The sequence below is a fragment of the Mobula hypostoma genome, chromosome 5 (genome assembly GCF_963921235.1).
Source record: "Mobula hypostoma chromosome 5, sMobHyp1.1, whole genome shotgun sequence".
NCBI lineage: Eukaryota > Metazoa > Chordata > Chondrichthyes > Myliobatiformes > Myliobatidae > Mobula > Mobula hypostoma.
Genome location: NC_086101.1, coordinates 101342705 through 101365047, shown reverse-complemented (window position 1 = coordinate 101365047; position 22343 = coordinate 101342705). Strand labels below are relative to the sequence as shown.

The following is a 22343-nucleotide window of genomic DNA, read 5'->3' as shown; positions in this document are numbered from 1 at the left end:
GCATATACTACCCTGAGATTAATTTTCTTGCGGGCTTTCACGGGAGAACAAAGAAATACAATAGAATCAATGAGAAAGCTACGGACAAAGACTGACTGACAACCAATGTGTAAAAGAAGGCAAACTGTGCAAATACAAAGAAACCCAATTGTTACGTACCCCGTAACTGGGTTGCCAAACCAGCAGAAATGGATCACTCAGTTGGAGTCTGGAGTACTAGAACTAAGAAAGTTTTATTAAAGAAACAAGCAACACAGTAATCGAAAGGATAATAAATGCAACAGTTCAGCGATGATAAACACACATGTGCACAGAATTAAGATAACAGCATCAATCAAGCTCTATCGTTGTCTAGGGGTAAATGACCAAATTTCCAAGTGACTCAAAGTTCAGTTCGCAGTAATCGTTGCCATGGCGATGGATAACGTGGGGGGAAGAGAGAGATAGAACAGGAACAACTGATCATTCAGAACGGCTTCACTCACAGACCGGCGAGATTGCTCATAAGCAACTTTTGGGCGGGTCCTTGGTGATGTCACCTGAGGTCACCGACTGTGACCCCTCCTCCAGATGCGGTTGATCCTCTGCAGTGAACCCGGCACCCAGGCAAGGGCGGACACACACCGGGTTCCCGCTGATCGTACCTTTCCACCCTGGTCGTTGTCTGATACTTCTCACCCACTCGCGAGAGGCGCACCGCTTCCAGGGTCTCGTTACCTCGGGTGGCGTGTGTCTGTCTTAGCGAACCTGTCCCTTTTTATCCCCCTGCTGGGGTATCGCCTGTCCATCACTTCAAACAGTTCAGGGTTCAAAGGGGGAGCCGCTCCAGACAGCTCTCTCTCTCCCACGTCCCTTCATTACACATCTCCAGACGCTGCTCCATTGTTCCTTATCTCTCCTTCCCCTGAGGGCAGGTGGCAGACCAACTGCTGATGCCACTGATGCTAGCCCAGGCCAGCAAACATCTTAATTTTATGTGTATTCTCGTCACACAATAAATAAACAAACAAACAAATAAATACTGAGAACGTGAGTTGTAGAGTCCCTAGGTTGTGGAATCAGTTGAGTGTTGAGGTGAGTAAGGTTATAACGTCGGTTCAGGAGCCTGATGGTTGAAGGGAAGTAACTGCTCCTTCTTCTCAAGGACAGCAGCAAGATCAGAGCATGGCAGGGATGGTGGGGCCCTTGATAATGGATGCTGCTTTTTGGGGGCAGCACTCCTTGTAGGTGTGCTCACTGGTGGGGAGGGCTTTTGCTCTGATGGACTGGCAGTATTCCCACTGGTAGAGACAGTTAAAAGACGCAGAATGGTGAGGGGAGAGAAGGATTAGACAAAGCAGTAAAATAAACCAGTCAAATATGGAATGTGGACAAAGTTACAGCAACAGCAACCTCCTCCATTTAAGGAGATGATTAAAGAATAGATTTATTTGTCATATGTAGATTAAAACTTCAAAACATACAATGAAATGTGAAGATGTGCTGGGGGCAGTCCACAAGTTCGTAAGGCCAGTGATATTGTGGGGATGGAACTGGACTCTCTGACGTTGGTGTCTGAAAAGACGATGCTGTCTAAGTTGCATACCATCTTGGACAATGTCTCCCATCCACCACATAATGTACTGGGTGGGCACAGGAGTACATTCAACCAGAGACTCATTCCACTGAGATGCAACACAGAGCATCATAGGAAGTCATTCCTGCCTGTGGCCATTAAACTTTACAACTCCTCCCTTGGAGGGTCAGACACCCTGAGCCAATAGGCTGGTCCTGGACTTATTTCATAATTTAGTGGCATAATTTACTTATTGCTATTTAACTATCTATGGTTTTATTACTATTTATTATTTATGGTGCAACTTTAACGAAAACCAATTTCCCCTGGGATAAATAAAGTATGACTATGACTATGACTATAAGTGTCAAGTAGCTTCTTGTTGCAACATAGCATGCCCACAACTTACTAACCCTAACCCATGCATTGTTACAGCCCATCCCGAAGTACATTTAAGAAAGTCTTTCTGGATAACTGCTGTTGAGGAGAGCATCTCAGCAATGCAGAAAGCTCACAGGAGACTAAACAAATGTAGAATGTCCTTGTCGACTAGTTTTCGTCCTCACCAATTTTTAATGCACTACAGAATGCCTCTTAGTGGGATGCATCACTGCTTGTTTTGGCAAACGCTCTGCCTGAGACTGAAGAAACTGCAGGAGAGTTCAAAGTACATTTATTATCAAAATACATACGTGTCACCATATATAGAGTACAACCCAAGATTCTTTTACTTGCAGGCATTCACATAAATACAAAGAAAACAACAGTAAAAAAACAAAATAATAAGTAAGCAATAAATATCGAGAACATGAGATGAAGAGTCCATAGGTGTTGGAACAGTTCAATAATAGAGTGAGTGAGGTTATCAGTTCTGATTAAAGAGAGTGATTGTTGAGGGGTAATAATGTCCCTAAACTTGGTGGTGTGGATCCTGAGGCTCCTCTGCTTCTTTCCTTTTGGCAGTAGTGTGAAAAGAACATGGTCCAGATGGTGGGGATCTCTGACAATGAAGTTGCGATCCTGTGATAGTGCTCCCTGTAGATACGCTCAATGGCAGGCAGGACTTTACCCATGATAGACTGGGCTGTATCCGTTACTTTGAGCTTTTGAGTTGTGGTCACAGCTCAGCACATCACAAAAACCAGCTTCTCCTCCATGGAATCTGTCCACACCTCTCACTGCTTCTGTAAAGCAGTAAATGGAATTAAAGACCCTTTCATGCAGCACATGCTCTCTTCTCTTTCCTATCGAATGGAAGATACCAAAACCTGAAAGCATGTACCACCAGGCTCAAGGAGAGTTTCTTCCCACTGTTATAAGAATATTGAACAGCTCTCTAGTATGATAAAATGGACTCTTAACTTTATAATCTACCTTGTCACGGACCTGCATTGCACTTCCCTATACAATTACACTTTATTCTGCTTTCTGTTATTGCTTTCCCTTGACCTGTCTCACAATGCTGAGCATTGTGTACTGAAGAATGTGTACGTAGTGATGGTTCTGGCTCCACACATCACTTTATGTACACAATATCAGCTACTGTTGCTTGTGCATTGTGTTTTCTGGGATTGCTTTTATATTTACTTGACAATGGACAATAGACAATAGGTGCAGGAGTAGGCCATTCGGCCCTTCAAGCCCGCACCGCCATTCACTGTGATCATGGCTGATCATCCACAATCAGTACCCCGTTCCTACCTTCTCCCCATATCCCCTGACTCTGCTATCTTGAAGAGTCTATCTAACTCTCTCTTGAAAGCATCCAAAGAATTAGCCTCCACTGCCTTCTGAGGCAGAGCATTCCACAGATCCACAACTCTCTGGGTAAAAAAGTTCTTCCTCAACTCCGTTCTATATGGTCTACCCCTTATTCTTAAACTGTGGCCTCTGGTTCTGGACTCCCCCAACATCGGGAACACATTTCCTGCCTCCAGCGTGTCAGATCCCTGAATAATCTTATATGTTTCAATCAGATCCCCTCTCATCCTTCTAAATTCCAGTGTTTACAAGCTCAGTTGCTCCAATCTTTCAACATATGACAGACCCGCCATCCCGGGAATTAACTTCGTGAACTCCCTCAATAGCAAAAATGTCCTTCCTCAAATTTGGAGACCAAAACTGCACACAATACTCCAGGTGTGGTCTCACCAGCGCCCTGTACAACTGCAGAAGGACCTCTTTGCTCCTATACTGAACTCCCCTTGTTATGAAGGCCCACATGCCATTAGCTTTCTTCACTGTCTGCTGTACCTGCATGCTAACTTTCAGTGACTGACGAACAAGAACACCTAGATCTCGTTGTACTTCCCCTTTTCCTAACTTGACACCATTCAGATAGTAATCTGCCTTCCTGTTCTTGCCACCAAAATGGATAACCTCACATTTATCCACATTAAACTGCATCTGCCATGCATCTGCCCACTCACCCAACCCATCCAACTCACCCTGTGTTCTCATAACATCTTCATTCTCATAACTTGCTTATATATTTGGATAGATACATGGATGGGAGAGGTCTAGAGGGTTATGGACTGGGTGCAGGTCAAAAGGACTAGCGGAATAAAGTTTTGGCACACACTAGAAGGGCTGAATGGCCGGTTTTCAGTGCAGTAGTTTTCTGTGGTTCTATGTGTTCTATGTTCTATTTATTTTGCTTTTATTGAGGTCTTTATGCTTATGATATTTTCATGCTGCGTTGATCCAGAGCAGCAGTCATTTTGTTCTCGTTTACACTTGTGTGTTGAAGAATGACAATCTTCACTCTTGATATGATGAAATGATTCTGAGTAGCTGGAAAGAGAAACATAGATTTTCAATGTAATAAACCAATTAGCCAGTTTTAACTGATTTTCCTGCAAATGATCCGGTAAATCTGAGACTCTTCCGGCATATGATAGAGCAGATAAGTGGAGAGTGTTGCCTTTTAGTGGGGAGTCTAGGATTGAGGGACATCCAGTTAGAACAGAGATGAGGAGGAATTTCTTTAGTCATGGGATGAGAATCTGTGGAATTCATTGCCACAGACAGCTGTGGACACCAAGTCATTGGATATATTTAAAGCGAACGTTGATAAGTTTTTGATTATTTATGGCTTCAAAAGTTTAGGGAGAAGGCAGGAGAATCAGGTTGAGAGGAATAACAAATCAGCCACAATGAAATGGTAGAGCAGACTCGATGGACAGCAAGGCCTGATTCTGATCCTATATCTTATGGCAGGGTTCCCCAATCAGTTTTCCACAAGGGCCAAATTATGTCAAGCATGCTGAGCCAAGGGCCAAAACGACCAGGGTTTTTTTCATTGCGCCAGTGAGTTGTTTTATGGGCAGATGTTGTTGTTGCTGCTAGAGTTGTTTTATGGGCAGATGTTGTTGTTGCTGCTATTACCATTATTATTAGTAATAGTAGTAGTAGAGGTAGTAGTAGTAGTAGTAGTAGTGGTAGATAGGCCTTGGATTCTCAAAGCCTGTGTTGTGGGTCACACAAAAAAAAATGCACTCTTGAAACAAGGGTGGGGGGATGTCGACTCAGACCATGAGAGGCCTGCGTCGGGCGTTTTCATGCCTTACAAGGCGCAGATTGGAAATCTGTGTGGGGCACCACTCCTCGTACAGACACTAGAGCAATGTGTGGTTAAGTGCCCTGCTCAAGGACACAAACACACTGCCACAGCTGAGGCTCGAACTAGCGACCTTCAGATCACTAGACAAATGCCTTAACCACATGGCCACGTGCCCAACAAAGTAAGTCCAAAACCAATTATGTAATTATGACTCTAGCTATCACAACTGTCAGCTGTCACATTGAGAACTCATCTGGGACTTAAAATACATACGCACACACACACACAGACACAGACACACACACACACACACACACAGAGTAAACATGGTAGTCTTCACCACTTCTCGTCCACACAGAGTTTTAGTAGTACTGCCTTTTCCACTGTTTCTGTTCTCATTTAATCTATTAGTTCTTTTTAATTAAGCTAAGTAGCATTTGAAGTATAAAATGTAGCTATAAATGAAATTATCAGTATTATTGTTGTTGTAATATTATCATACCACAATAAGATTGACAAATGGACAAAAATAAATTGATTCACTCACCAATCAGTGTCAGCGACGGGATGAGGCTTTCCTTCTGATGTTGGGCCTGTATTCTGTTGTGGCAATCCTGAGGCACTGGCCAAGATGTGCATTAGATTGTCTGTTTCTGTCCTGGTTCTTGATAGAGTTCATTGAAGAAAACGATGACTCACATATGTATGTGGAGGGGAACAGTGTGAGTAGGAGGATCGCAATAGCTCTCGTGTTTTTGAATTGAGCTTGGGGAACCACGTTGATCCAAAAGTCACTCACCCCAACATCCCTGTGTTGTGATTTGAGCGAATCAGATGTTCCCATTTCCAAGACCTCCACCTGAAGAGTTGCCTCATCTATGGAAGGCACCAGCCTTTTGGCCTCTGCAGTCCACTGGCCATCAGCCAAAACGGAGAACGACTGTCTCAGGAAGAGGAGGATGTCCCCTGAGTGTTTAGGGGAGCTTTCAAATCATTCCCTGATGTTTTCTGCCAGGCTTGTCATGAAATCCTTCATCACTGGATCCTCCCACATTTCGTTCTTCTCGCAATGCTCCCACAGACGTGGAAAGTGCAACTTTCTCCCATGAATGTGTCTCTCCAAAAGGTTCAGCTTTGACCGGAAAGCTTCAATTGTCTTGTACATGTCCGCAACAGTGTGGTTGTTGCCTTGTAATTGCAGATTAAGTTGATTTAGATGAGACATGATGTCGAACAATAAAGAACACGTGCCATCACCTTGTTGTCACTTAAAAACCTCTTAAATCCTTGGGCTTTTTGGCTCTGCAGGTGAATAAACATGACACAAGCTCATCGCGCAGGTCGCACACCCTCTCCAATGCACAGCCTTTGCTCAGCCAATGAACATCATTATGCAGCGAAAGACCTTTGTGTTCCGCTGACACTTCCTCCAGCAATACTCTGAAAAGGCGATGTTGCACTCTTTCATTTCCCCACACAGTTTAGCACACAACACTGATTTGTGAATAAAGCAATGAAATGCCAAGAGTGCTGGGTTAACAGCAGCAAACCTGCTTACCAAGCCATTGTGTTGTCCCACCATCGACGGAGCCCCGTCAGTGACAACGGACACAATTTTGCTCACATCCAAGCCATTCTTCTGAAAGAACTGTGTCAATTTGTTAAAAATTATTCCCCCAGTTGTGCGCCCAGGCAGAAGAAGCAAACAAAGTAGCTCTTCCCGAAAGGTCTTCCCATCAAAAAATCTTGTGAACACGGATAGCTCTTCCACATCGGTTCGGTCACAGGACGAGTCTATGGCTAGTGATATGGCTTCTGCTTTCTCCAAATCAATGAGTAGATTGGAAAAACACCTCTCCACTAAAACTTCTACTCTTCTTGTTGCCGTGTTAGCCAACAATGGCACCGTCTTTAATAGCTCCATGACCGTTTTCTTGGTTTTCTCATCATGACTTAAAATTTCGCCAACCATATCAATTGCACACGTTTTAATCAACTCGGCATCAACGGGGGCATATGTCAAGTGTACAGTGTGGGATGATTTTAAAATAAATTAGAGCAGCGTGTGCTTTATTTACATGTTACGACAGGTGCATTCACGTAAGTGCCAATGTGTCGGAGCGGTCCAGACATTTGGTTCTCGCCGTCCGGACCTGGCTCGCGGTCCGCCTATTGGGGTTGTCTGTCTAATGGTCTTACAACTCTGGATATTGTGAAAACTTTCTAGGCTGTGATTATTTGCATTTTTCTTGTTAAAAACATGTTATGAAAAGTTTGCTTATCCTTCTCTTTCAGCGTTTTTGTGAATTTCTAGCAATGTCTATTTCTGAAACATGTTTGTTCCCAGTATTTTGAAGCTGGGCAGGAAGAAAAAATAAACTGTACAATGCTGTGTTTAGCTATTGAATGAATTAATTGATCCATATTCACACCGATCCCATAGTGTAATTAAAAGTATCTTCAACTTAACTCCAACATCTCCCTATAAATTTCAAGCTATTTTGTATAAAAAAGTTTGTTTTTTTTAACCATAAGACCATAGGAGCAGAATTAGGCCATTTGGCCCACCGAGTCTGCTCCTCCGTTACATTATGACTGATTTGTTATCCCTTTCAACTCCATTTCCCTGCCTTCCCCTTGACTAATCAAGAAACTATCAACCCCCACATTAAATATACCCAATCACCTGGCTTCCACACCTATCTGTGTCAATGAATTCCATAGATTCTATACCCTCTTGCTAAAGAAATTCCTCCTCATCTCTGTTTTAAATGGACATCCTTGTATTCTGAGGCTGAACATTTGGAATATGACTAGTATTTTCTGTCCATCAAGTTTGAGAAGGAGGTTATGACTTAGCTATATAAACATGTCAGCAATGATCAGTGAAATTATACAAATTAAAATGATTGTAGATGGCTAATCACTTGGTATGACAATCTGGTGAAGATATTTGTGTGGTGTGCTGAATGGGATTCTAAGTCACTGTTGATGAAGGAACAATTCTGAGAGGGGGTTATATCTATGGTGGAGATATTCCTATTCCCTAAAGGTACTGCTGTCCTTCTGGTTTAAAGTGACACCACTTAATTTGCATTCAACTCTGTTTGCTGGTCATGCTTCCAATTATATCACCTTTACCATTGAACAGATATTTCTATCAGTAGTTGTGCTACATTGCAGGAACATCATATTCTCCAATTTCAGCTATTTTTTCACTCCCACCCCCACCCCCAACTCTTGTTAATTTCCCCACTTTGGCTCCTTATCTCCAATCCTCACCTCCCCCTGGTGCCTCTCCTCCTTTCCTTTCTCCCATGGTCCACTCTCCTCTCCTATCAGATTCCATATTCTTCTGCCCTCTGCCTTTGACACTTATCACCTTCCAGTTTCTTACTTCATCCCTCCTCCCCCACTCACAGCTTCACCTATCACCTTCTGGCTTGTCCTCTTTCCCCTACCCCCATCTTCTTGTTCTGAAATCTTCACCCATCCTTTCCAGTACTGATGAAGGGTCTCAGCCTGAAACATCAATAGTTTATTCATTTCCACAGATACTGCTTGTCCTGCTGAGCTGATCCAGGTTTTTAGTGTGTGTTGTACCACTTTTGTATTGTTTTGCTCTTTTGTTCAAAATATAAGGCTGTGTTGGAAACAGTGTAAAAGGCTACAATGGGACAGTGGTGGGCTGAGAAGTTACAGACAGTTCAGTCTGGAAAGTGTGAAGTGATATACTTTGGAAGGTCAAACTTGAAGGAAAAGTATACTGGCTTCACAGTAGTGTTGAGGAACAGGGGGAGCTTGGGTCTGTGCAAGTTGAATGGGTAGTCAAGAAGGCACAGGGTGTGCTGGCCTTCATTAGTTTGGGGATTGAGTTGAGGAGTCACAAGGTAATGTTGCAGGTCTGTAGAACTATGGTTAGACTCCACTTGTGTTCAGTATGAGTCACCTTATTTTAGGAAGAAATTGGAAGCTTTAGAGAAGGCTTAGAGTAGATTTACCAGGAAGCTGTCTGGATGAGAGAAAATGTCTTATGAGGAAAGGTTGAGTGAGCTAGGGCTTTTCTCTTTTGAGCAAAGGAAGATGAAAGGTGACTTGATAAAGGTGTATCTGATAAGGGGCATAGATCAAGTGGACAGCTTGTGCCTTTTTATTAAGGTGGTGAAGGGTATCACAAGAAGGCATGATTTAAAGGTGATTGGAGGAAACTATAGGGACGAATGTCAGAGGCAGATTTTTTTTACACAGAGAGTGTTGGGTGTGTGGAATGCTCTGCCAGGGGTTGATGGTAGAGACTGACACATTATGGACATTCAAGGGACGCTTTGATTGATAGATGGATGAAATGAAAATGGTTCATTACGTGGGAGTGATGGGTTAGGTAGATCCCAGAGTAGGTAGAATGGTAAGCACAATATTTTGGGCTGAAAGGTCTGTACTGTTTTGTGTTCAGTGGTTTAATTTCTAACATTTAGGAACAACTGCTTCTTCTCTATCATCCAATTTCTAAATGGACATTAAACCCATGAACACCACCTCATTACTTCTGTTTATTTGTTTTTTGCGCTACTTCTTTTAATTTAACTTAAATAGTTAAATATAGACACACACATGTATATATACACTTACTGTAATTTGTTTTTATTCTCCATAATTATTTGTGATGTACTGCTACCATTAAGTTAACAAATTTCATGACATATGCCGGTGATATTAAACCTAATTCTGATCTAGCCGGATAGGTGGATAGACAGTGACTGTCAAAAGAAAAATCGAGTTAACTTTTCAGATAGAAGATCCCTTGTCAGAATTGAGAAAAACAGAATTTACAAAAAGGGTTCAGAGTTTCAGCATCTGTGGTTTGTTTTATTTTTCTTTTAATTCTCTTCTTGTTTTATCTTTCTGGTGAATGGGATAGTTAATAAGTCAAAGTGATGAAAGATGCCCAATGGGAGGTGTGGAGGGGAGGGGGTTATGATTGATGGTCCTACTGTAAAAATATTTATATCTCTAGGACCTAATGAAGTGGCAGGCATATATGCAACATGGACTTAGAAGAACTCAAGTTCATGTGCACTGAGAGAGCTGGTCTCAGGTGAGGCAGCAACGAGATGTTATGTTCAACCTCATTAACCCTGATGAACGTGGAGAATAATTGCCTGAAATTTTCACTGTCTGTGAATGAGGTTCACCATCTGCGTGATCTTAGCAGTGCCTGCTATCCCTGGGATTGACTTGCTATCTAACTCACTGAGTGCAAAGCAGCAGCGCAACATGGAGGGCATGGCGGTAAAGAAAAATAAATCTGTTCAGTTTAAGAATGTTCGAACAGATGCAAGTCAACGGGACAGCTGAATCAAAACTGATCCCAAATGATGTGTATCGAAAAGTAACTTCAACTCAGTTCCAACATCTCTCTCCAAATTTCAGGATATTTTACATAAATTAAATTTTAATTGTTTTCTTTCTATTAGCTTATAAATCTTAATTACGAAAATATTTTTAACAAAGAAAACGCTAATAAAAAGTTCTTGAAAGTTCTCCCAATATCCAGAGTCATTGGATTGTACTAGGCAAGTGTCACCATGCTTCTGGCACCCACAACTTACTAATTATAAACCATACGGCTTTGTCATGTGAAAATAAACCAGAACACCTGGAGGAAAACCACGTGGTTATGGGGAGAACGCACAAACTCCTTACAGGCAGCAGTGGAAATCGATGATCGCAGGTGCTGTAAAGTGATGCGCTAACCACTTGCTCTGACAGAAGACTTTTAAGATTTCTCCAACCCTTTGCAGGAAAAACCAGTTAAAACCGATGGGCTGGTTTATTATTAGCACATGTACATAAATACATAAATATTGTTTTGTAAAGCAGAATCTGAGGTCAAGAGGTCACATTCTTGTACAAGAAGTCCATTCAAAAGTCTGATAGCGGTGAGATAGAAGCTGTCCTTGAGCCTGGTGCTTTTGTATCATTTGCCTGATGGGAGAGGGGAGAGCCAGGATACAGATATTTAAAAGGTTAAAGTAAATAAATAGCGCAAAAAGAAAAATAGTAGTGAGTAATATTCAGGGGGTTCAGTGTCCATTCAGAAATCTGATGAAGAGCGGAAGAAGCTATTCCTGAATAGTTGAGTGTGTGCGTTCTGGCTCCTGTACATCCTCCGTGTTGGTAGCAATGAGAAGAATGCCATGTCCTTGATAATGGGAGTCCTTAATTAAGGATGCTGCCTTTTTCAGGCATCACTCCTTGAAGATGTTCTGGATGCTGTGGAGATTAGTGCCCATGACAGTACTAAATGAGTTCCCAACTTTCTGCACCTTCTTTCGATCCTGTGTAGTGGCTTCCCCATACCAAACATAGAAACGTAGAAAACATACAGCACAATACAGGCCCTTTGGCCCAAAAAATTATGCCGAACATGTCCCTACCTTAGAAATTACTAGGCTTACCTATAGCCCTCTATTTTTCTAAGTTCCATGTACTTATCCAAATGTCTCTTAAAAGACCCTATCGTATCCGCCTCCACCACTGTTGCCGGCAGGCCATTCCACGCATTCACCACTCTGAGTAAAAAAATTACCCCTGACATCTCCTCCGTACCTACTCCCCAGCACCTTAAACCTGTGTCCTCTTGTGGTAACCATTTCAGCCCTGGGAAAAAGCCCCTGATTATCCACACGATCAATGCCTCTCATCATCTTGTACACCTCTATCAGGTCACCTCTCATCGTCAGTCGCTCCAAGGAGAAAAGGCCGAGTTCACTGAACCTATTCTCATAAGGCATGCTCCCCAATCCAGGCAACATCCTTCTAAATCTCCTCTGCACCCTGTCTATGGCTTCCACATCTTTCCTGTAGTGAGACGACCGTAACTGAGCACAGTACTCCAAGTGGAGTCTGACCAGGGTCCTATATAGCTGAAACATTATCTCTCGGCTCCTAAATTCAGTTCCACGATTGATGAAGGCCAATACACCATGTGTCTTCTTAACCACAGAGTCAACCTGCGCAGCTGTTTTGAGCATCCTATGGACTCAGACCCCAAGATCCCTCTGATCCCCCACACTGCCAAGAGTCTTACCATTAATACTATATTCTGCCATCATACTTGACCTACCAAAATGAACCACTTCACACTTACCTGAGTTGAACTCCATTTGCCACTTCTCAGCCCAGTTTTGCATCCTATCAATGTCCCGCTGTAACCTCTGACAGCCCTCCACACTATCCACAACACCTCCAACCTTTGTGTCATCAGCAAACTTACTAATCCATCCCTCCACTTCCTCATCCAGGTCATGTATAAAAGTCACGAAGAGTAAGGGTCCCAGAACAGATCCCTGAGGCACTCCACTGGTGATCGACCTTCATGATGCAGCCAGTTAGAATCCTCCCCGCAGTACATCTATTGAAATTTGCAATTGTCTTTGATGACTTACCAAATCTCTTTGAACTCTTAATGAAGTATAGCTGCTGTCATGCCTTCTTTGTAACTGCATCAGCATGCAGGGCCCCGGTTAGATCCTCAGAGATGTTGACACCCAGGAACTTGAAATTGCTCACTCTTTCCACTACTGGTCATTCAATGAGGACTGGTGTGTGTGTCATTATCTTACCCTTTCTGAAGTCCACAATCAATTCTTTGGTCTTACTGACGTTGAGCGCAAGGTTGTTGCTGCAATACCTCTCAACCAGCTGATCTATCTCACTCCTGTATACTTCCTCATCACCATCTGAAATTCTGCCAACAATGGTTGTGTCATCAGCAAATTTATAAATGGCATTTGAGTTGTGCCTATCAGCTAGAATGGAGCATTGAGCTAAGCGCACATCCTTGACGTGCACCAGTGTTGATTATCAGCGAGGTAGAGATGTTATTTCCGATCTGCACAGACTGGTCTTCCAGTGAGGAAGTCAAGGATCCAGTTGTAGAAGGAAGTTCAGAGGCCCATGTGTGATTAGAATTGTAGAAACAATTGGGTTAAATGCTGAACTGTAGTCAATGAACAGTAGCTGGATTTGAGTATTAGTATTGTCCAGGTGATCCAAGGCCACGTGAATAACGAATGAGATCACATCCACTGTAGACCTACTGGCGATAATTATTGAGGGACTTGTTCAAACTGTCCTGGTTATGATCCACCAAAATGAAAGGCAAGGCATAAGGATATGTTGTTTCATGCCTGTGTTTATGTCGCTTAGCAGACTCTGGACTACAGCCTGTTCGATAAGGGCCTGAAGTGGAATATACACCATTAGCAAGACAATGACTGTAAACTCCCATGGCAGTTTAAATGGACAATGCGTGATCACTAGATATTCCAGGTTGGGTGATCAGGACTAGGAAGAACTGCCACATCTGTGCACCATGAGGAGTTAATCCTAAAGAATACTCCACTTCCTCTGCCTTTGAAGTACTCTGCAGTTCTATCTTGGTGTGCTTCATGAAGCCAGCTGAGCTGGCAATGGCAGGGTAACGACCAAGGTTTTGTGAAACAAAAAAGCACAAGTCTCTGATGTTCCTCTGGTACAGCAATTTTTCTCTGAGGTCATTGATTCCATTTTCCAGAGTTGGTACATTTGCCAGCAAAATAGACGTTAGTGGAAGATGGAATCCTCTTCTTCTTACTTGATGAACTTTTAAACCAGCACGGCATCCTCTTTTCCCCTGACATAAAAGGGGAAACGCATTTCGACTGGAGACTGTTGATTTTGAGTAGGGGTAGGTTTTTGAATGCCTTAAAACAATGTTGCTTATTGTATTGTCCATGGCTGTAGCTAGGGATTTCAGCCACAGCAATCTAAAATAGGAATATGTGAAGACTTCCACAATTCCCTGCAGTTCCTTGCAGTCACAAACAGAGCAGTTACTCTACCAAGCTGTGATATATCCAGACTGAACATTTTCTGTGGTGCATTGAGAAAAATTGATGAGGGTTGACGGGGACATATCAAGTATTTTATCGTCCATTACTCCTAACCAAAAATAAGGAGGAGCTTCTTTATAACTTGGTTTGTCGACTCAAAATCACAGTGGCTTTAAAGCATCACTGCCAATTGCTGCAAATAGACCAATTTTTGTTTCCTTTCATTTCTGACTGACGGAGTTCAAAGTAAATGTATTACCAAAATACATAGAGTATAGGTCACCATATACTACCCTGAAATTCTCTTTTTGTGGGCATTCATAGTAAATACAAAGAGACGTCATTGAAATTCCAAGACCACACAGGACTAGCAAATAACCAATATACAAATTCAAAATGGGAAAAAAAAAGTGATAATAATAAATAAATAAGCAATAAATATCCTTCAGAAAATCATGAAATCACTAGTTCCTAAGACAGTTCCAAAGTATTTGGCCCGTGTGTGTGCCCTTCTAGTAAACAGATAAATCTAATGTACTGCCTGTCCTTCTCACAACAAGTACATCCAGGAATGAGAGTCAGTTGCTACTTTCTCTTTCCATTTCAACTGTGAGTCTGTCAGGGTCATCTACTGTATCTGGTATTCCTGGTGTGGTCTACTCAACATGGGTGTGACCAGTCGTAGATTGGGGAATCGCTTTGTCGTGTTATGTAACCGGCAACAATGAATATCAATCAAGACAGGTTATATAAAAACAACCAAACATTTATTAAACACGGATAAACAATAAGGAAAAAACAAACAAAAATCTTAACCGGAAATTAACCACTATGCAGCTGTTCAACAAATCGTCACTCGGCACTGGTTCTTAAAGCGTTAAATGCAAAAACAGTTCTTAAAACGACAAAGTCAGATATAATTCTTAAAATGGTAAATTCGAAAGTCCAACAGATTTATACGTTCAATTGGGAGAGACTTCTGTGGAGAAGGATTTCTTCATAGACGCGACTTTCCTGCTGGTTCTATCCAAAGGATTCACGGTGCAGTTTAAAACAGTTTAAAATAACTGACCTTAGATTCTTTTAGAGAGAGAGCAAACCTTTGTATGAACTCTTTTCTCTTTTAGCAAGAGTTATCTCGATGCAGGTCGCTACTCCTTCAACGAAGACTCAATAAGGTTGATCCTTTGTTAAACTGCTGAAAGATGCTGACTCCTCTCAATCCTTCGGTCCCGTACTTCGATGAAGTCTTCACTCTCCCTTCTACTGCTTAAATTGAGTAAATTAGCACATCTATCCAAAAATTTCCAGTCTAATAATATTGTACTTGCAACAGAACCCACAACCGTTTCAAAAATGAAACTGCGTCACAAAAACAAACACGCAACAGAAACAGAGACACAGCACATTCTACCTGGAAATCTACAAACTAAAAAACTAACTGCATTATCTGGGGTCGACCCTTATATACCCATGGTGCACATGTCATCACGTGACCTCACATCGGCAGGAAAATCACATCAGGTGATCTCCAAAAGACCATTACATCATTCTCACAAAAAAAACAGATCTCCTTGAGCATGTAACAGTCGAGCACTCGACAACTGCAACACAAGTCCCTCCAACTGCAACAAGCAGGATTCCCTGATGGCTATCTAATTCAATTCGACTTTCCATTCCAACTCTAACATACAATACCTGTCCATGGCCTCCTTTACTGGCATGATAAGACCATTCTCAGGTTGAGAGATCAACGCCTCATATTCTGTTTGGATAGCCTCCAACCTGGTGGCATGAATATCAATTCCTTGAACATCGGTTAATTTCTTCCCCCTCCCACTTCTCTCTTTTCCATCTCCATTCTGTTTCCTCTCTTAACCCGTCTCTTCTCCTCACCTGCCCATTACCCCCTATGGCGACCATCTTTCTCCCCTTTGCAACATTGGCACAATTTCTTATGGATATTTGTCTATTTGTACTGATCTCAGGAGATGAGGAATTTAGATGTTACCATTATCCTTGTTGTACCTGATTGACATAGCAGATAATTACTGTTACTCCAGCCCAAACATTAACCCTCTTCTCACAAGTCTCAAACAACAGGAATTCTGCAGATGCTGGAAATTCAAGCAACACACATAAAAGTTGCTGGTGAACGCAGCAGGCCAGGCAGCACCTCTTCCTAGAGATGCTGCCTGGCCTGCTGCGTTCACCATCAACTTTTATGTGTGTTGCTTCTCACAAGTCTCAGGTCACTTCTGTGCTTCCCCAGTTTTAATATTTTTTTATTTATTGAGATGCAGTGCAGAACAGCACCCCCCCCCCCACCCCCGTCCCTTTGAGCCGCACCTCCTAGCACCCTCCGATTTAACGCTAGCCTAAACGCAGGTCAATTTACAATGACCAACTAACCTACTAACTTTGGAAGGAAACTGGATCACTCAAAGGAAACCCATGCATTCCAGTAGGTGGTGTGACGAGAATACACATAAAATTAAGATGTTTGCTGGCCTGGGCTAGCATCAGTGGCATCAGCAGTTGGTCTGCCACCTGCCCTCAGGGGAAGGAGAGATAAGGAACAATGGAGCAGCGTCTGGAGATGTGTAATGAAGGGACGTGGGAGAGAGAGAGCTGTCTGGAGCGGCTCCCCCTTTGAACCCTGAACTGTTTGAAGTGATGGACAGGCGATACCCCAGCAGGGGGATAAAAAGGGACCGGTTCGCTAAGGCAAGACACACGCCACCCGAGGTAACGAGACCCTGGAAGCGGTGCGCCTCTCACGAATGGGTGAGAAGTACCAGACAACGACCAGGGTGGAAAGGTACGATCAGCGGGAACCCGGTGTGTGTCCGCCCTTGCCTGGGTGCTGGGTTCACTGCAGAGGATCGACCACATCTGGAGGAGGGGTCACAGTCGGTGACCTCAGGTGACATCACCAAGGACCCGCCCAAAAAGTTGCTTGTGAGCAATCTCGCCGGTCTGTGAGTGAAGCAATGTTCTGAATGATCAGTTGTTCCTGTTCTATCTCTCTCTTCCCCCACGTTGTCCATCGCCATGGCAACGATTACTGCGAACTGAACTGGACTGAACTTTGAGTCATTTTGAAATTTGGTCATTTACCCCTAGACAACGATAGAGCTTGATTGATGCTGTTATCTTAATTCTGTGCACATGTGTGTTTATCATCGCTGTACTGTTGCATTTATTATCCCTTCGATTACTGTGTTGCTTGTTTCTTTAATAAAACTTTCTTAGTTCTAGTACTCCAGACTCCAACTGGGTGATCCATTTCTGCTGGTTTGGCAACCCAGTTACGGGGTACGTAACATAAGTGGGGGCTCGCCCGGGATTTTGAACGCTAAATTTGGGACGGAGTAAATTGATTGGGTTAAAATTCCCGAAAGAAAGAAAAGACAAACAGCAGAAATGGAGGCTGAGGAATTTATAAAGGCGCCGACCTTGGAGGCATTAGAGGATGCCAGGAAATCGGAATTGATAGCTGTGGCAAAATGGTTGAATCTTGCTAAGGTGAAGTCGACAATGAGGAGAGAGGAGATACACAGAGCTATTGTAGAGCACTATGTATCTAAAGGTGTGTTTCCCCAAGGTGAGCTGGGGGTGGTGTCTATTGAAAAACCTGCTGGAGACGCGGTACAGGTACAGCTTGAAAAACTGAGACTCGAGCACGAGTTCCGGGTATGGCAGTTAGAACACGAAGAGAAGCAGTTAGAAAGGCAGGAGAGACAGTTAGAAAGGCAGGAGAGAGAGTTAGAAAGGTGGGAGAAAGAGAAAGAGGTAGAAAGGCAAGAGAGAGAAAGACAGTTGGAGAGAGAAGAGAGAGAGAGGGACAGACAGTTGGAGAGAGAGGAGAAACAGAGGGAAAGGGAATTTGAGCTGGAGAAGTTAAAGATAAGGGCCGAGCAGGGGCTCGTGCCAAACCAAGGTGGAGGGTTCCGGGCGACCCAGGAGGTTAGGCTGGTTCCCCCATTTGACGATACCGACGTGGATCGGTACTTCCTCCACTTCGAAAAAGTGGCTATAAGTCAGGACTGGCCGAGGGATAAGTGGGTTGTTTTACTTCAGAGTGTGCTGAAAGGGAAAGCCCAACAAGCTTACTCCGCTTTATCCGCGGAAGATGCCCAGAAGTATGAGGTGGTGAAAGAGGCCATCCTCAGGATTTATGAGTTGGTCCCGGAGGCATACCGGCAGAGGTTCCGGAATGCGAGGAAGCGGTGGGACCGCACGTATTTGGAGTTTGCCCGTGAGATGCAGACATATTGTGAGCATTGGTGCGCCTTGAAAGGGGTAGAGGGGGATTATGACAGACTGCTACAACTGATCCTGATTGAGCAGTTTAAAGGTTGTGTCCCTGAGGGTATGAGACCCTACCTCGATGAGAAAGAGGCAGCCATGTTAGCTGCAACTGCTAAGTTAGCGGATGAGTATGCGTTGACGCATAAAATGAAGTTTGCCCCGAGTAAAGGCTACCAGAAGGGTAGTCAGGACGGCGGGGAGAGTCCGCCGGAAAAGTCAGAAAGTAAGCCGGGGACTAGTGAAAAGGATAAGGTAGACCGGGAGCAGTCTGGTAGGAAGTCTCCTGGGGTCGTCTGTTATAATTGTGGGAAAGCCGGACACTTTGCGTCCAGGTGCTTTGCCCCAAGGAAGGAGACGGGGAAAGGAAAAGCGGAAATTTTGAATGGCTGTATCGAGCTGTTAAGCGAACCGCTAGGGAAGGACAGGTCTGAAAAAGTCCAGGAAGGGCGCGAGAGGTTTATCTCGGCCGGACTGGTGTCAGTGAAGGAGGGGTTAAAACCAGTTCCAGTGCGGATCTGGAGAGACACGGGAGCGTGTCAGTCACTAATACTGAAGAGTGTATTAGAGTTTAGCTCAGAGACCCAGACTGGGGAGGTAGAGTTTAAAGGTGTTGGGGAAGGGACAGAGTCAGTCCCTTTGCACCAGATACACTTACAGAGCAACCTGGTCTCTGGACTAGTCACGATCGGGGTTAGGTCCGAATTACCGATGAAAGACGTGGAAGTCTTGCTCGGTAATGACATCGCCGGGGGAATCGTGTTCCCAGTCGTGAGATTGACAGGTCAGCCTGCCAGCATTGAGGCCCCGCCCATGGACTCACAGGTTCATCACCGGCCCGCGATAGTGAATTTAGCTGTGGTGGTAAATTTAGCTGAAACATTTTTGCCAACCTTGAATGAGACAGGGTGTAGTGAGATAAGAGGTAGTGAGGGAGCTGGGACGGACGTAGCAGTAGCCAGGAAAGAATTTGTGCAGACGCAGGAGCGAGACGAGGGGCTGATCGTTGTGGCAGAGACAGCTCTCTCTGACACAGCTTTAACAAAGGAACTAGTAGGCTATTGTGCGGAGGAGGAAGTGCTAAGGAGAAAAGGGAAATCAAGTACAGTACCCGCAGATGAGGACTGGGGGGTGGTGCAAAAGAGTTATGGGGATGAGGTTTTTAACATGGCCCACGAGGTACCCCCTGGTGGAGATTTTGCGGTGCTGGAGGAAACAGTTGGTGGAATCATGAAAGAGATTTACCGGCTGCCCAGGGGGAAGAATGTTATTGATCATGAGCGACGCGAACTGAGACGGTCACCGGCTTTTGATATGCTAACAAACCTAGTCGGTGTTAGCGTGGAAATCAATGAAGCTAGGGGCCCCCTGATAAGAGGAAAAAACCATTTTGAAAAGATTAGGATGGGATCGGTCAGATGGGAGAAGGCTATTGTTTTGGCCAGGTCTACTGATAAGGTCTCTCCCTTAATCCCCGAACAAAGCGAATCTTCAGAAGAAGTAATTAAACGACTCGCACCTGTGTGTTTGATTGTCCCGAGGAAATGCAAAGAACTGGGACGTTGGGTTATGTCTGTTACAATAGGGCGGCCTAGTAAAGAACACTCATATATATTGAGTAATTCAGTGACTAAAGGGCTGATGAACACAGAGGTGTGTATTGGCAATTTAATACGGCTGTCTGAAGCCAGCTTGATTGTGAACCTTGAAAAAAATGAATTCGGCCACACGAGGGTCACTTACCTGGGAATTGTGGTGACACAGGGGCAGCTGGCAGCGATGCAAGCTACAGTGCAGGCTATCGCTGACCTCCCAACCCCGACAGACAAGAGGGCCCTCAGAAGGCTCTTGGAGATGGTGGGGTACTGCAGGAAGTTTTGCAATAACTCTGCGGTCAATACCCGTCCCCCTCCTACTAAGCCCTTGCGAGAGATAACTGAGTCGGAATGGGACGACCCTTGTTATTGTGGTCCGGGACAAAACCAAATGAGAGGTTACATTGATCGCAATTCATCAGTGTTTTTGGCCACTATGAAGTTTGCTGAGTTGGAGCCTGGTCTAAGGGATTATTAATAACACGTGTAAAAGGAACAGAAAATGTGATGACTGTCTGTCAAGGTGTTGACAGCTTCAAACTCGCTGTGTTAGCCAAATAGCTGTTAAAGATGTATATTTGTGTATGTATCAAATAATGTATTCATGTTTGTAATTTTTACCTCCCGGTAAAAATCCTTAAAAGGGGGGAAGTGTGACGAGAATACACATAAAATTAAGATGTTTGCTGGCCTGGGCTAGCATCAGTGGCATCAGCAGTTGGTCTGCCACCTGCCCTCAGGGGAAGGAGAGATAAGGAACAATGGAGCAGCGTCTGGAGATGTGTAATGAAGGGACGTGGGAGAGAGAGAGCTGTCTGGAGCGGCTCCCCCTTTGAACCCTGAACTGTTTGAAGTGATGGACAGGCGATACCCCAGCAGGGGGATAAAAAGGGACCGGTTCGCTAAGACAGACACACGCCACCCGAGGTAACGAGACCCTGGAAGCGGTGCGCCTCTCACGAATGGGTGAGAAGTATCAGACAACGACCAGGGTGGAAAGGTACGATCAGCGGGAACCCGGTGTGTGTCCGCCCTTGCCTGGGTGCCGGGTTCACTGCAGAGGATCGACCACATCTGGAGGAGGGGTCACAGTCGGTGACCTCAGGTGACATCACCAAGGACCTGCCCAAAAAGTTGTTTGTGAGCAATCTCGCCGGTCTGTGAGTGAAGCCGTTCTGAATGATCAGTTGTTCCTGTTCTATCTCTCTCTTCCCCCACGTTGTCCATCGCCATGGCAACGATTACTGCGAACTGAACTGGACTGAACTTTGAGTCATTTTGAAATTTGGTCATTTACCCCTAGACAACGATAGAGCTTGATTGATGCTGTTATCTTAATTCTGTGCACATGTGTGTTTATCATCGCTGTACTGTTGCATTTATTATCCTTTCGATTACTGTGTTGCTTGTTTCTTTAATAAAACTTTCTTAGTTGTAGTACTCCAGACTCTAACTGAGTGATCCATTTCTGCTGGTTTGGCAACCCAGTTACGGGGTACGTAACAGTGGATATACAGATGCCTTACAGATGACATCAAACTCTCATTCGTGCTCACCACTACACTGCCATGCCAGCTATTGATGCTGAACACGGGGGCCCCCCAGGGCTGTGTGCACAGTCCACTGCTGTTCACTCTGCTAACCCACAACTGTGCTGCAACACACAGCTCGAACCACATCATCAGGTTTGCTGATGACATGACCGTGGTGGATCTTATCAGCATGAACGATGAGTCAGCATACAGAGAGGAGGTGCAGTGGCTAACGGACTGGTACAGAGCCAACAACCTGTCTCTGAATGTGAACAAAACAAAAGAGATGGTTGTTGACTTCAGGAGGACACAGAACGACCACTCTCCACTAAACATCCACGACTCCTCCGTAGAGATCGTTAAGAGCAGCAAATTTCTTAGTGTTCACCTGGCAGAGAATCTCACCTGGTCCCTCAACACCAGCTCCATAGCAAAGAAAGCCCAGCAGCGTCTCTTCTTTCTGCGAAGGCTGAGAAAAGTCCATCTCCCACCCCCCATCCTCACCACATTCTACAGAGGTTGTATTGAGAGCATCCTGAGCAGCTGCATCATGGGCTGGTCCGGAAATTGCACCATCTCGGATCGCAAGACCCTGCAGCGGATGGTGAGGTCAGCTGGGAACATCATCGGGGTCTCTCTTCCCGCCATTACAGACATTTACACCACACGCTGCATCCGCAAAGCAAACAGCATTATGGAGGACCCCACTCACTCCTCATATAAACTCTTCTCCCTCCAACCATCTGGAAAAAGACACCGAAGCATTCGAGCTCTCAGGACCAGACTATGTAACAGTTTCCTCCCCCAAGCCATCAGACTCCTCAATACCCAGAGCCTGGACTGACACCAACCTACTGTGCCTACTGTCTTGTTTATTATTATTTATTGAAGTGCCCGCACTGTTTTGTGCAC

General features: G+C 44.3%; 1 protein-coding gene across 1 annotated transcript in view; it reads left to right on the top strand.

Annotated features, from left to right (window-relative positions):
- The window catches only part of LOC134346871 (contactin-associated protein-like 5), a 1673098-nt gene that overhangs the window by 948296 nt on the left and 702459 nt on the right, over positions 1–22343 (top strand). The window lies entirely within an intron of this gene.